The sequence below is a fragment of the Bufo gargarizans genome, chromosome 2, assembly GCF_014858855.1.
Source record: "Bufo gargarizans isolate SCDJY-AF-19 chromosome 2, ASM1485885v1, whole genome shotgun sequence".
NCBI lineage: Eukaryota > Metazoa > Chordata > Amphibia > Anura > Bufonidae > Bufo > Bufo gargarizans.
The window spans coordinates 144,436,105-144,449,424 of NC_058081.1; positions in this window are offsets into that span (position 1 = coordinate 144,436,105).

A 13,320-nucleotide genomic window follows, 5' to 3' on the forward strand; every position below is an offset into this window, starting at 1 on the left:
GAAATAGCGTTTTTTTTTGTTATTTACAACATTCATCTGACAGGTTAGATCATGTGGTCATTTTATAGAGCAGGTTGTCACGGACGCGGCGATACCTAATATGTATACAATCTTTTTTATTTATGTAAGTTTTATACAATAACTTCATTTTTAAAACCAAAAAATTGTTTAGTGTCTCCATAGTCTAAGAGCCATAGTTTTTTCAGTTTTTGGGCGATTATCTTGAGTAGGGTCTAATTTTTTGCGGGATGAGATGACGGTTTGATTGGCACTATTTTGGGGTGCATATGACTTTTTGATCGCTTGCTATTACACTTTTTGTGACGTAAGATGCTTTTTTTTACACTTTTTTTTTTTTTTTTTTACGGTGGTCACCTGAGGGGTTAGGTCATGTGATATTTTTATAGAGCCGGTCGATATGGACGCGGAGATACCTAATATGTATACTTTTTTTCTTTATGTAAGTTTTACACAATGATTTTATTTTTGAAGATCCAGTGGGTCTGATGTCTGTAAAATACAGTACAGAACCCTATAGGGTTCTGTACTGTATTTTACTTACACTGAACAGATCTATGCTTTCAGCATAGATCTGTTCAGCACCATGGACAGCAGGACGCCTGAGCAGGCGTCCTGTTGCCATGGGAACCTTCCCCGTCTGCCACAACTTTGCAGACGGGGAAGGGTGAGGACGGGGCTTCGGGGGGCTGCCTGGGGGCTCTCTCCCTCTCCATCGGGGGGCACAGCAGCCCCCCGATCGGAGAGGGAGGGCACAGCAGCCCCCCGATCGGAGAGGGAGGGAGCTCCCTGCGCTGTTAACCTTTTCCATACAGCGGTCCGTACGGACCGCTGTATGGAAAGGGTTAAACGGCTGACATCGCAACAACGATGTCAGCCGTTTATACCAGGGTGCCAGCAATGTGCTGGAACCCTGGTATAACCCACTAGACGCCAACAATTATTCAAGGGGAGGTGGGCGGGGGATCGCGATCCCGCCTGCCGCACCGCCCGCCTCCTGCAACGCCCCCACCGCCTGCGACACCCCGCCTGCACCACCCACCGCCATCAAATCATGCAGGGGTGCAGAGGGGGTGCAAAATCTCTAATTTAGGCACTCTAAAGTTTCTGATCCCCGCGGTCAGAGACCGCGGGGATCAGAAACTGCAAAAAGCGCAGTAAACCGCAGGTCTGAATTGACCTGCGGTTTGCTGCGATCGCCGACACGGGGGGTCACATGACCCCCCCTGGCGTTGTGACAGGATCCCGGCTAAATGATTTCAGCCGGCATCCTGTTCAGATTAACCCCTGGGGCGCCGGAATCCCGATTTAAAGTTAGGACGTACCGGTACGTCCTGGGTCCTTAAGGACTCGGGAAATAGGGCGTACCGGTACGTCCTATGTCCTTAAGGGGTTAACAAGTGGGAGGCACATATGCAAACTGTTGTAATTCCTACACCGTTCACCTGATTTGGATGTAAATACCCTCAAATTAAACCGGACAGTGCAGTTAAAGCATATCTTGTTTGTTTCATTTTAAATCCATTGTGGTGGTGTATAGAGCCAAAAATGTTAGAATTGTGACAATGATCCCAATATTTATGGACCTGACTGTATATGGTCACAGTAAAACAGCATAACCTATTTATGTTACATGCAAGACAAAGATGAAGAAATTAGAGGACACCAGAGGAAAACACTCCCCACTACATACTGTACTTACACTAAAACAATGAGTGAACATTTATCAAGACTGGTGTTCCCATCCACCATCTTGATCCCCTTGCGCTGGAGTAAGATGCATATCTGTCTTCCTGTGGGCCAGAAACTAAAATCTCTGCCAGCCAGGTACTGACATAGACTTGAGCTATAACTAATACCAGTTTCTGGTTACACTATGCACTTTTTTAAATAACCCCACTTTCTGCCATTTGTAATTTACAGTTTTACACTTCTTCTTCATCTCTTGGGTTCATTGTTCATCGGAGCTTTGTACCCTGAAAACTATTTAAAATAGCAATAAAGCAATAAGTTGATATGCAGTTATAAAGAAGGATTTCATTAATGTGCAAGAGTGCAGACCCCAAAAAGTCCACTATACCCTGTAAACTATATTATAATGATTTGCCAAAACCACAAAGGATTTCCCCCCTACAAGATGGATTCCATTTGTGTAGAATAGAAAATGAAAAGCAGACATCTTACACTACAAATGTCACACTTCACTTTCCAAAACCAGTCCATAGTCTGGTGTAAACACTGCAGTCAGTCCATAGTCTGGTGTAACACTGCAGTCAGTCAGTCCATAGTCTGGTGTAAACACTGCAGTCAGTCAGACCATAGTCTGGTGTAAACACTGCAGTCAGTCAGTCCATAGACATAGTCTGGTGTAAATACTGCAGTCAGTCAGACCATAGTCTGGTGTAAACACTGCAGTCAGTCAGTCCATAGTCTGGTGTAAACACTGCAGTCAGTCAGACCATAGTCTGGTGTAAACACTGCAGTCAGTCAGTCCATAGACATAGTCTGGTGTAAATACTGCAGTCAGTCAGACCATAGTCTGGTGTAAACACTGCAGTCAGTCAGTCTATAGACATAGTCTGGTGTAAACACTGCAGTCAGTCAGTCAGTCCATATTCTGGTGTAAACACTGCAGTCAGTCAGACCATAGTCTGGTGTAAACACTGCAGTCAGTCAGTCCATAGTCTGGTGTAAAAACTGCAGTCAGTCAGTCATAGTCTGGTGTAAACACTGCAGTCAGTCAGCTATAGTCTGGTGTAAACACTGCAGTCAGTCAGTCTATAGATAGTCTGGTGTAAACACTGCAGTCAGTCAGTACATAGTCTGGTGTAAACACTGCAGTCAGTCAGACCATAGTCTGGTGTAAACACTGCAGTCAGTCAGACCATAGTCTGGTGTAAACACTGCAGTCAGTCAGTCCATAGTCTGGTGTAAACACTGCAGTCAGTCAGACCATAGTCTGGTGTAAACACTGCAGTCAGTCAGACCATAGTCTGGTGTAAACACTGCAGTCAGTCAGACCATAGTCTGGTGTAAACACTGCAGTCAGTCAGACCATAGTCTGGTGTAAACACTGCAGTCAGTCAGACCATAGTCTGGTGTAAACACTGCAGTCAGTCAGTCCATAGTCTGGTGTAAACACTGCAGTCAGTCAGACCATAGTCTGGTGTAAACACTGCAGTCAGTCAGACCATAGTCTGGTGTAAACACTGCAGTCAGTCAGACATAGTCTGGTGTAAACACTGCAGTCAGTCAGACCATAGTCTGGTGTAAACACTGCAGTCAGTCAGACCATAGTCTGGTGTAAACACTGCAGTCAGTCAGTCTATAGATAGTCTGGTGTAAACACTGCAGTCAGTCAGACCATAGTCTGGTGTACACACTGCAGTCAGTCAGTACCATATTCTGGTGTACACACTGCAGTCAGTCAGTCCTTAGTCTGGTGTAAAAACTGCAGTCAGTCAGTCAGTCTATAGTCTTGAGTAAATGCTGCAGTCAATCAGACCATAGTCTGGTGTAAACATTGCAGTCAGTCCATAGTCTGGTGTAAACACTGCAGTCAGTCCATAGTCTGGTGTAAACACTGCAGTCAGTCCATAGTCTGGTGTAAACACTGCAGTCAGTCCATAGTCTGGTGTAAACACTGCAGTCAGTTACTACACCGAGACATGAACCCTGCTAGTATGTTTCTCACTTAGTGTCTAAATCCCATCACTGACAGTCCATAGCCTCTTCCCTCACCATCTAGGAGTGAAATAAACAGCTTGAATTAGCAGGTACCTCCAAACACATCTGTATTTAATCCTATCATGTATGTGTGCCTGATACACTTCCTGTTGTGTGTGATACTGCTTGCTCAATTGTATATCTAATCCCATTTTGTATGATACAGCCTGCAGAAGTGTGTATCTAGCTACCTGCCCTGTAATACAGTTGGATGCAGGCAATGATGGAGGTGGCCTGGGAGGGCAGTACTCCGCCAGGCCTAGAGCATGAATGATCAGTTCATCATTCAGAGAACTCTCTGGGGGGAAGATTGACCACACAGTGCATCAACTTTGTTTATGTGCTGTCCATAAATGGTGGAGCCTGTCAATGTTTTAATTCAAAGTGTTCAGTTCCTCTCACTCTTACCTCCCACTTCTCACAATAACATAATTGCCACATTATTAACAAGTATTTAGTGATTCATTCAATTCTGGAATCTGTTGCAATTAGTCTCAAGAAGACAGAGCAGATTAGAACATGTGAAATAGGCATTTGTCCTATTGACAGTGAAAACAAGACATCTAATCTACATACGTTCCTGAAAGCTTTGTTTATATAGATTACAGCCTGTTTTTCTATATTACATTGTAGTTGTTTATAAACACATTATGAGGCACATTTATTGAGACTGGGTGGGTTCACATCACGTTTTTCCCATCCTTTTAAGGTATACAATAAACGCACACGTTAAACGGATACCTCAGACTGATACCATACAGTGGCGTCCGTTCACCATAGAGTTCCATTGTAAAAAGAAAGTATGCTTTTTTTTTTACCAGACTGTGCAGGATACAAGAATGTGGCATGCTCCATTTTTGTATCCTTTTTTTGTAATGTATACGTCAAACAGAGGCATAAAATGTGATGGGAACCCACGAATAATTTTGCCTGTGCTGCTGGAGGAAGTGCCAAAGTTATGTGGAATCACAGGCGTCTACATAACTTTGTCTCTTCCTCCAGCAGGACGTGTAACAATCTAAATACAAAATGATGAATGAGACGGGCCTACTGGCCTGCCCTCTTCCCCAGCTATGCCACGCCCCTTTTTTTAGACCTGGTGGGAAAGTGGCGTGAGTGAGAAAAAGTTACAGATTTTGTCGCAAACCTAATATATGGATACATAAATGGGCCCCTAAATGTCCTAATACCCTGCCATATCCATGGACCAATATGTCTAGAAGCAATTTTTCTAGGTGACAAATTCGTAAAATCAGTTATAGAATGGGTCAATAAACTCCTCTGATTACAGCCATGTATATATCTGTCATGGAACCATGAACCAGACGTACAACAAGAGATAAGTGGAAATAAGAAGGCTTTATGAAAATCAAGCTGTAAGCAAAAGTCCAAACGGATGGCTAAACCGAAGCAGGGTCTTGCGTAGACAGAGGTCAGGAACCAGAAGGGTAGTCAGACGAAGCCAGGATCAGGAACCAACGGGGTAGTCAGACGAGGCCAGGATCAGGAACCAGAAGCAGCAGCAGTCTTAGAAGCATGTGAACACAGGAGGACCAAGCAAGGAACTGAAGCCACAGACCTCCTATATATGAGCTAGGCATCCAGCTCCTCCCAGTGGGAAGGAGAAGCCGCAGGGTGGGAGGCTACAAGAAACCCAGAAACCAAGATGGCCGCCAGCACATGTCAAACGAAGGAGAACAGTAAGAAGGTAAGACCATGACAGTACCTCCCCCTCAAGGGCCCCTCCTCCGCGGAGTAAGGAACGGTTTCTAAGGGAAGCGTGCGTGGAAGGCTCGGAGCAAAGCAGGAGCATGGACATCTGCGGAGGGAACCCAGGAACGCTCCTCTGGACCATAACCACGCCAATGGACCAAAAACTGCAACCGACCGCGGACCAGGCGTGAGTCCAGGATATTGCTCACCTCATATTCCTCACGATTGCCCACTTGGACCGGACGGGGCCGAGGAACCGAGGAAGTGAAACGATTACACACCAATGGCTTCAACAGGGAGACATGAAACACGTTGGAGATCCGCATGCCAGGAGGAAGCGCAAGGGCATAGGCTACCGGGTTTACCCTGCGAAGCACTCGGAAGGGACCAACAAAGCGAGGCGCCAGCTTGGGAGTGGGCACTCGAAGGTTGAGGTTGCGGGTGGACAACCATACACGGTCTCCGACCTGGTAGGAAGGAGCGGGCGCTCGTCTGCGATCAGCCTGGAGTCTCTGGCGCTGCGCAGAGACCTCAAGGGACCTCTGGATCTGTACCCAAGAAGCACGTAGGACGGAAAGGTGATCCTCCACAGCCGGAATATCCTGGGGAGAGAATACCTCCGGTAACACGGCAGGTTGGAACCCATAATTGGCCATGAAGGGAGACGTCCCAGAGGAAGAGTTCACCGCCGTGTTCCTGGCAAACTCAGCCCAAGGCAGGAGGTCAACCCAATTGTCTTGGTGATCGGAGACATAGCAACGAAGGAATTGCTCCAAGGCCTGATTGGATCGTTCTGCGGCCCCATTGGACTGAGGGTGGTAGGCCGAGGAGAAAGAGAGATGAATCCCCAACTGGGAGCAAAAGGCGCGCCAGAACCTGGACACAAACTGACTCCCCCGATCCGACACAATCTCCTTGGGCAAACCGTGCAACCGGAAGACCTCCCTGGCGAAAATCGTGGCCAACTCTTGTGCAGAGGGTAACTTCTTGAGAGGAACACAGTGGCACATTTTGGAAAACCGATCCACAATCATGAGAATGACCGTATGGCCTCGGGATGCAGGGAGGTCCACAATGAAATCCATCCCCAGGTGTGACCATGGGCGCTCCCCGGTGGCTATGGGTTGCAAAAGGCCCAACGGAAGGTGCCGAGGGGACTTACTCTGGGCACAAACGGAGCATGCCGCTACATATGCGGCGATGTCGGAACGTAGAGAAGGCCACCAGAACAGACGTGAAACAGCCCAGGACAGCTGATTCTTTCCAGGATGCCCCGCGGCCTTGGAGTTATGGTAGGTTCGCAACAACCGAGTGCGCAACTCCTCAGGCACAAAACACCTGCCGTTGGGTCTCCCAGAGGGAGCACCAGATTGAGCCGCCAAAATCTGCTCACCCAGGGGAGAGGTCAGGCTGGTGCGAATGGCGGCCAGGATCTGATTCGGAGGTATGACCGAAGTCGGAATCGACTCCTCCCCGGACAGCTCGGAGTACTGCCGTGATAAGGCATCCGCTCTGATGTTCTTGGAACCGGGTAGGTAGGAGACCACGTAATTAAAACGTGACAAGAACAGAGCCCATCTGGCCTGACGTGGTGTCAATCTCTTGGCCTCAGAAAGGTAGGTCAGATTCTTGTGGTCCGTCAGGATGAGAACCGGAACCACCGAACCCTCGAGCAAGTGCCTCCATTCTTTAAGGGCCTGCACGATGGCCAATAACTCCCTGTCACCAATCTGATAGTTGCACTCCGCGGAAGACAGTTTCCGGGAGTAAAACCCACAAGGAAGCAGAGGACCCTCTGGTGTTCTACGCTGAGACAGAAGGGCGCCTACTCCCGTCTCAGACGCGTCCACCTCGAGGACAAAGGGCAACCCAGGGTTGGGATGCGACAGAATCGGAGCCGACACAAAGGCGGACTTTAGAGCCTCAAAAGCTCGGATGGCCTCAAGCGGCCAGACCTGGAAATTACTGCCCTTCCTGGTCAGATCCGTGAGAGGCTTGGCTAGCATAGAAAAGTCCCTGATGAACTTCCGATAATAATTGGCGAAGCCCAAAAAGCGCTGCAGGGCACGGAGACCACTGGGCTGGGGCCACTGTAAGACAGCCGAAACCTTCTCAGGATCCATGGAGAACCCCTCAGCGGAAATGATGTAACCTAAGAAGGTTACCTGGGATCGGTGAAATTCGCATTTCTCAAGCTTACCGAACAGCCTGTTCTCTCGTAACCGTTGCAACACTCGTCTGACATCCATAATGTGGGCCTCCATGGATTCAGAATATACCAAGATGTCATCCAAATAGACCACCACACACTGCTGCAACAGGTCACGGAAAACATCGTTGATGAATTCCTGGAAGACTGCGGGCGCATTGCACAACCCAAAGGGCATAACCAAGGATTCATAATGACCGGTCCTGGTGTTAAACGCGGTCTTCCACTCATCGCCCGCCTTGATCCTTACCAGGTTATATGCCGCCCTCAGGTCGAGTTTGGTAAAGACCGTGGCCCCTTTGAGGCGATCGAACAGCTCGGAAATCAAGGGTATCGGGTAAGCGTTCTTGATCGTGATGCGATTGAGACCCCTGTAATCGATGCAAGGCCTCAACTCACCGCCCTTCTTTTTCACAAAGAAAAATCCAGCCCCTGCCGGGGACGAGGATTTGCGAATGTGTCCGCGTGAAAGCGCCTCCCTCACGTACTCCTCCATGGCCTCATTCTCCGCTACCGACAGTGGATAGACTTTGCCACGAGGAGGAACGGCACCAGATTGTAACTCTATGGCACAATCGTATGGGCGGTGCGGAGGTAGGGCAACCGCGCGCACCTTATCGAATACATCCCGGTACTCTTCGTATTCAGGAGGCAACAGAGAGTCCGAGGAAGTACACAGCAACTTGACAGGCCCATGGATGCAACTAGCCCCACACTGCGGTGACCACGAGAGGATCTCGGCCGATCTCCAATCGAAAGTCGGATTATGCTTCTGGAGCCAGGGGTACCCCAAGACCACCGAGTAGTGTGGAGACGAAATCACCTGGAGACAGACCGACTCTCTGTGAACGGCACCAATGGCTATCCCCACTGGAAGGGTCTCATGAGTCACGTGTGGCGGCAGAAGGGGTCTGCCGTCTATCGCCTCAAGAGCCAGTGGGGAACCTCGAGGCTGCAGAGGAATGGAATTGGCGGCAGCGAACACACTATCAATGAACAAACCACCAGCACCAGAGTCCACCAACGCCTGGGTCGTCACCGAGCCCCCGACCCAGGAGAGGACAACAGTGATCAGTGGTTTGTCAACACGGGAAACCGGGGACGAGGAGACTCCACCCAAGATCTGCCCCCGACAGGATCTCAGGTGCGAGCGTTTCCCGGACGGTTCGGAGATGCCAACCGAAAATGCCCACCGAGACCACAGTACATGCATCGGCCCTCGCGTCTCCGGAGTACCCTCTCCCCCTCGGACAGGCGAGCAAACCCCAGCTGCATGGGTTCACCCCCAGACGAGTCATCCCCAGGAGGCGTGGGAGGAGAGGGAGGCACGGGTGGGACAGCAAACGTAGGCGCCAATCTGTTAGGAGACCTCCGCAGGCTCTCCTTAAAGGAAGGTCTCTCCCTGAGTCTGGTGTCAATCAAAATCAGGAAAGAAATAAGAGACTCGAGCTCCACTGGTAGGTCCTTAGCTGCAACCTCATCCTTCAAGGCATCCGAGAGACCATGAGAGAAAGCAGCGACCAGAGCCTCATTATTCCAGCCCACCTCTGCTGCCAGGGTACGAAACTCAATGGCGTATTCAGCTACGGATCGTGAACCCTGTCTGATGGACATAAGGAGCTTCGCAGCAGAGGCAGCACGAGCCGGCACATCGAATACCTTCCGAAGAGAAGCAACAAAACCGGAAAACTCGGCAACCACCGGATTGTTGTTCTCCCATAAAGGGCTGGCCCAGGCCAAGGCCTTGTCCGAGAGCAGCGAGATCAAGAAGCCCACCTTTGATCTCTCAGTAGGAAAGGCATGTGGCAGCAACTCAAAATAAATGCCCACCTGGTTAAGGAAACCTCGGCACTGAGTTGGCTCTCCCCCAAAGCGCTGTGGAAGGGGGGCAGAACCGGTCATACCCCGAGACACCGCAGGCGCAGCAACAGGTGTCGGGGTAGACTCTGGCGCAACAACCGGAGCGGCAGTAGGAGCGGGCCCAGGAGCGACAACCGACCCATCGGCAACGGAAGCGAAATGAACCGTGCGTTCAAGCAGGGTTTGCAACGCCACAGCGAACCGACCCAACAAGTGATCCTGCTGATCAAGTCTGGCAACCAGCGTAGGTAGCGAGGATGGCCCTGTACCGTCAAAATTCATGGCTTGGTCCTAATGTCATGGAACCATGAACCAGACGTACAACAAGAGATAAGTGGAAATAAGAAGGCTTTATGAAAATCAAGCTGTAAGCAAAAGTCCAAACGGATGGCTAAACCGAAGCAGGGTCTTGCGTAGACAGAGGTCAGGAACCAGAAGGGTAGTCAGACGAAGCCAGGATCAGGAACCAACGGGGTAGTCAGACGAGGCCAGGATCAGGAACCAGAAGCAGCAGCAGTCTTAGAAGCATGTGAACACAGGAGGACCAAGCAAGGAACTGAAGCCACAGACCTCCTATATATATGAGCTAGGCATCCAGCTCCTCCCAGTGGGAAGGAGAAGCCGCAGGGTGGGAGGCTACAAGAAACCCAGAAACCAAGATGGCCGCCAGCACATGTCAAACGAAGGAGAACAGTAAGAAGGTAAGACCATGACAATATCCTTATAGTAATAAAGGCAGGCTGGAGAAAACTAAATTCTAATTGTTTCCTTGCAAGTCTGTAAGCAGACAACCAACTTTTACTGTATGTGCATGTGTAATTTACTATATGTGGACTACAGACTGCCATAAGTAGCTGCGGCAACCTGGTGCGCACCTATGATGTCACTCTGCCAGGTTATTTAAACTTGGCTCAGGCACAGGGACACTGCTTGATTAAGGTTTAGTCATTGTTTTCCCTGGTTATCAGCTGCAATTCTGCTACACCAGTTTCTCTGCATCAACTCTGCTACACTGGTTCCTCTGCATCAACTCTGCTATATTAGTCTCCAGTAGGCTGCTACCTCAGTTCCTCTTTACCAGTCTCTAGCACGGTGCTCTAAGTCTGCTACATTACCCAGCTATACTGGTCACCACTCTGCTAGACCAATCTCCAGTCTACTGATATAGTTCCACTACACCAGCACTTTGGTTCTGTTACACCTGTCTTCCTGCTTAAGCGCCAGTGCCACCTATCCATGTGGCTAAAGATCTGCTTGTCTGGAAAAGCAGCTTAGTGGATCCACCTCACCAGGTGAGAACATAACAATGGGTCTACAATAGCAATCCCTTGTGCTCATACCATGAAGGAGATTGCTGCATGCAAATGCAGGGGTCTCCTTCACTGAATAAAAATCAGTTTGTCGGGAAGGAACAATTCCATCCCACCAATCGGCTTTAGCACGGCCTCTGTAAATATATGTAGTAAAACACATCCACTTCCTTATCATTATATGGTATAAGTAACCAGAGTGACGTACCCTTGTGGAATACCATTCTCGCCCTTGATGCTCAAAGTTTACTGACCCTTGCAGGAAGCAAATTATCTGAGGACCCACCCATCAATCTATACCGAACATCTACTTATTCACTTATGCATTAGTGGTAAAATATTGGTTGTAAAGTCAGCTCCAGGTTCAATAGATTTCTGTTGGATCTTGTTTTATTAGGGGTACAGGGGCACTACCATTCCTACTACTGTCTCAAATGGGCTAACTGCTAATGTCATCTGTGTATTTATTACAGGTCATTTTATACTGTGCATTCATAATGTTGCTATGAAACTGTTATGTTCATGTAATGTGCCTGGTTGACCAGCAGGGGACAGTGTATCTGGCAAAGAAAGATCTTTAGACCATTCCATTCTCCCCCATGTTGGGCAGAAGTGGACCAGTCCTTCATACCAAGGGAGGGGCTGCAGGACATGTCAAGATGTAGCAGCAAGGGGAAGGTTCCCCCTCCTGCACCAGGAGTCTCTCCAGAGGGAAGCAGCTCACAGAGCACCATAACTCCTTACAGATTAAGAGACAGAGTATAACGAGGGGGTAAACAGGCAAAGGCACCCCACTCCAAAGGTACCAGAATTGCTGCAGAGTCCAGCTACCAGATTGAAGCCGAGTTTAGCACAGCAGGGAGGAGAAAGTAGAATATTGAGGTTTGCCTGCCAGTTATCCCAAAACTTGCTGGAACCACTTCTTGTATGGATGCAAGTTGATTCAAGGAAAACTGTTGAACTTTGTAAAGTCTGGACTTGACTTATTCTCCACTTCCACCATCACTTTCCCCTTTATTGCTTTGGAGCCTAACCCTGGGGAGTAATGGAATCCGATTCCAAGTAGGAGCACCTTGACACACACAGACTATTAAGGCCGCATCACACCACTCGAAATTCCTATAAACCTGGAACACGATCTGCCATGGGCGGGCAGCATGTTGCACATTATTGTTTCAGAACATAAGGCCAATCCGATACTCTTATTACAACATGTCTTCCTAGTTTATATGTTTATTGAAACTTTCTGTTAACATTTGTTATTTTTTCAAGTACAAAAGGTGTTTTAGGATATTTTACTAAAGTAAAGTTTAAAGGTACGGGGCAAGGGTTTTATATAACCTTCAAGTAAAATCTGTACATCTTTTGTAATTGGTGTGGGAGGGCTTGGTTTTATTTCACATGCAATTAATACACTGAGTCGATAAACCATGAAATCCAGAACAGCTCAACTTGCGCATTTAGCTGAACACTTTGCAAATGAACATCTTTTTCCAGCCATCCTTGGAGACTGATTTAATTCACCAGCAAGCTTCTTGAACTTGCCTTTCTAAGAAAAAATTAGGGAAATAAAAAAGAAAAGTTACATTTAAGCTTGGCTGCGTAGATCTTGGTATTGAAATACACTTTCAAGAACCTTGGACCTTTTAAATAAAAAGAATAATCCTGCTATACTTTCCCAATTATTCAAAACCTCCAGTATATCGATTTGCTTTAGCTTCTATCTTCAAGATGCTCTCTTTTCCAATTATAGTGTTGTTGAGCTGTTTGACTTTTCATCCACCCACAATACTAAGGATGAGAGTCAAATAGATACGCATGGTATCAATGTATAAAGTCTAAGTCATCTGTCTTATTTTTCAGCGTAAAGAATACATTTGTAAGTAAAATCAAATTCTTGCGTCTTAAGAATTCCTTTACTAAATGGGGTGTACTTTCCATATTTTCCACAAATGTTCCCAATTTAGCAAATTGTACATTCTAGCATTTTTGTAACTCGCCCATTCCTGGAAGCAATCTATTAGAAGGCTAATTGCTAAGGATGGATACTATTTTTCAAGTTACATGTTTGTTTGTTTTTAAATTGGGTACACTGGGAGAGGTTTACTAATCAAGCATTTATGAATTCTAATTGTAAACACTTTTTTTTTTGCCCGACAGGGACGTGGTTTAGTGGAAAGTGTGTGGCCTGCCTCAAAGAGGCATGGCGTAATATGTGATGACCAGTGACAAAATGGTGCAATTTCTGCCTTTGTACTTTTAATTATTATGTTGGTTTCTGTCACCGCATTTGACATCATACAGTTAGGAACATGATAATATCAAATACATCTTGTATTTTTAAAAGAGGACCTTTCATCAGAATTAAACTTCTAAAGTAACTATACAGGCATGTAGAGCGGCGCCCAGGGACCCCCCTGCACTTACTGTTATACCTGGGCACCGCTCCGTTCTCCGGTAATTGCCTCCGGTATCTTTACAGTT